This window comes from Elephantulus edwardii, unplaced genomic scaffold (assembly GCF_000299155.1).
Source record: "Elephantulus edwardii isolate Elephantulus edwardi_28Jun2011 unplaced genomic scaffold, EleEdw1.0 scaffold00121, whole genome shotgun sequence".
Lineage (NCBI taxonomy): Eukaryota > Metazoa > Chordata > Mammalia > Macroscelidea > Macroscelididae > Elephantulus > Elephantulus edwardii.
Genome location: NW_006399871.1, coordinates 7,445,983 through 7,448,927, shown reverse-complemented (window position 1 = coordinate 7,448,927; position 2,945 = coordinate 7,445,983).

Below are 2,945 nucleotides of genomic sequence, written 5' to 3'. Positions count from 1 at the left end.
CACTTCCTTAGGATGGACTTCAGACCTTCTCTCACTTCCTTAATAGCTTAACTGCAAGTCAACCTTGACATTTGACTAAGGATAACAGGATACATTTTGACTAAGGTAGCCTAGGGGCAAGAAGCTACACTGCAAGTGGTTTGCGGCCACCTCAGAAATATGGGCAATCTCTTCCCCGGCAGTAAACTGCTTCTGAAAATATGCTGGAGGGTCAGCTATGGGTCTATTTAGAATCTCCAGTATTTAACAACAACAACAAGAAGGAACTTAGGGGCTGATTCCCAGGAATCAGAAAGGAATACCTGACTTCAGAAGAGCACATAACTATAACCCTAAATTAAATGATCATATAAAGTGTCAGACCCAGACCAAAGTCAAAGGAGAAGAACGAAGGATTCAAAGAATATCAACATGTCAAAAAAGGAAGTGAACAGGCCTTGTCCACCTGGCTAAACCACAATGGAATGCCCCTCCCTAAAGACCCTTACTATAAAAACCTCCCCAACCCACTTTAGGGTGAGGATTTCCCCTGGTCTCTCTCTCCAGACCAAGGAATCCCATCTGGGAGTTCCCTTAATAAAGCTGCTTTAAGCTTTCTCTCTGGTCCCTTCCTTGAGTCCTTGGCCTTACATCCAGTGTGAAGACCTAACATAAAGTAAACATAAAATATTAACTGTAATGTTCTGAAAGAGAAGCACACAGAGCTAGGAGTTTCCACCAGGACATCTGAACCAATCTGCGAGGTCAAGGAGAGTTTCCCTAAGGAGAGACTTGAGATCTGATGCACTGATAGAAGTCAGCTGGAAGAAAGCAAGGGGCAGAGAGACAGCATGTGCAAAGGCCTTATAGAAGATGAAGAATGGTGGTGATTCTCAGGATCTGGGATGGGAGTCTGACTCCCACCTCACTCCTCCATGACAATCCATTAGCAAACTCGGTTGGTTTGACAGGATTCAGCAACAGCCTACAAGTCTAGCAACTTCAAGGAACAGAGGTATGGGATAAACAACATACGCCTTAAAAAAATATTAAAGATCTTGGTCTAAGATCAGTTAATAAATGGAGAGCAAATAATAATTAAATAAAAGTTAAAGGTCTTAATCTGTGGAAAAGACCTTATCTTGAGAAATGGGAGTTTCTCTTTGGAATTTAGTAGGACCGTCTTAATCTCTTCTGCTTGATGTTTTATAAAAGCAGAGAGGGAAAGACAGAGGCACACAGGGACAGGTCAGATACCATATGAAGAACATCAAGAAAGCCAAGGGCTACCGGAAGCTGAAAGTTCTAGCATCTCCCAGAGCTCGGAATCAGTCTGGCTGAATCCTCAATTCAGACGTCTAGTTTGCAGGACTAGGAGAAAAGAAATACTTTTCAACGTAATGGGCTTGTGGCATTTTGCTACGGCAGCCCCTAAGATGTCCAAGATGTAGAAAAAGTATATATACTTCGTTGTGCTGGGGATCAGCCCCGAGAGGAAGCCCCGCACTGAACCCCCCAGATGCTATGAGGATTTGTAATGAATGGTTCCCGATCCTGCAATGAGGAGCAAGAGGCCTCCAGAGATCAGAAGAGAGCGCTAGACAGGTACACCGAGTTTCTAGTCCTGGATCTGCCATTTACAGTGTGACTGAGGATGGTCCACCCAGCTCTGCGCCTCGCTAACCACCTTGATCCAAGCAGAAAATAAGTGTCTGCTTCTGGGGTTCGAGTGACCTGGTGGCAAGAAGCTGCGCTGCGATCCCACAGGAACGCAGTTCGAATTCACCAGCTGCTCCGCAGAAGGATGGGCAGCCTCCTCCCGAGCGAGCAACCCCGTGAAAACCCGCTGGAGAGTCTGCAGCGGGTGGGTTCCGACTGACAGCACCCAGGAACGACGGCTGGGGTTGGAGGAGGGCGTGGTCTCGGCGCATCTCGGGGAGCAGCGCGCTCCGGACAACGTGTGTGCGCGCCCCGACCTCGGCGCAGGACGCGGGCGGCGCAGGACGGGGCTCCCCGGCTCCCCGGTCCGGCCCCGGCCCCTCTGCCTTCCCGGCACTTACGGCAGACGCTCGGCTCCTCCCTTCTCCCGCCGCCCTGGCTCTAAGCCCTCCTTCCGGACGCCGGCATATGCTGCCCAGGCAACCGTCGCCAGGGCAACCAACGACGCCCTTACGTCACTCTGCACGTCTCTACGGAAGCCGAGGAGGCCCAAGAAACTCGGGATGGGTTCCCTGGAGGCGTGGTGTGGAAATAAACTGGGTTTTGTGTGTGTCCACAGCCTTTAAATTTGTTCTAGGATTTGTACGTTTCAGGAATGTGCTTCTTAAAGGTTCTGTGGACTAAACATCCCTCACAAAGACAAACATTCCAGTGGGAAAGTGAATAGAGCATCATGAGATGATGAAAATAATTCAAAATATCATGGACAAATGTGACAGTGTGAAAGAAAGCTCGTGTTGTCGTGAATGGTAGGTGAAACCAGCAGGGACATAAAATAGGAATTGCTTCATAAACAAGCTTATGTCTTTGGTCCAGAAACAAGACTGAGAGGAAAATACACTGAAATATTTAAAAATTCTATTTCAGTGTTGGGATTACAGTGAAGTGTTTTTCATTTTACACTTTGAAGGGTTTTAAAAGTAGTGGATATCGTTTCTTTTCATAGAGGAAAACACTGTAGGGAAGACTGAGAACAGAGGCACCTGGGGATGTGTGTGTGTTTGTAAACAGGATGGACTAAAAGTAGTGCTTTAACTCCACTTTGAGGTCTTGACATGAATCTAGAATCCATGTTGGATTTTAAAAAGCTGCCTTTCGAAATAGCATTCGCTTTATCCTTGGAGCTGACTTGGGCCATATACCACAAGGCTGATACTTCATTTTTCTGAGGTCTGATCTCTGCAGTCTCTCTAATCTCAAAGCATTTTTGATGGGATGGTATGTTTGTCTTATAGATATAAGACTTA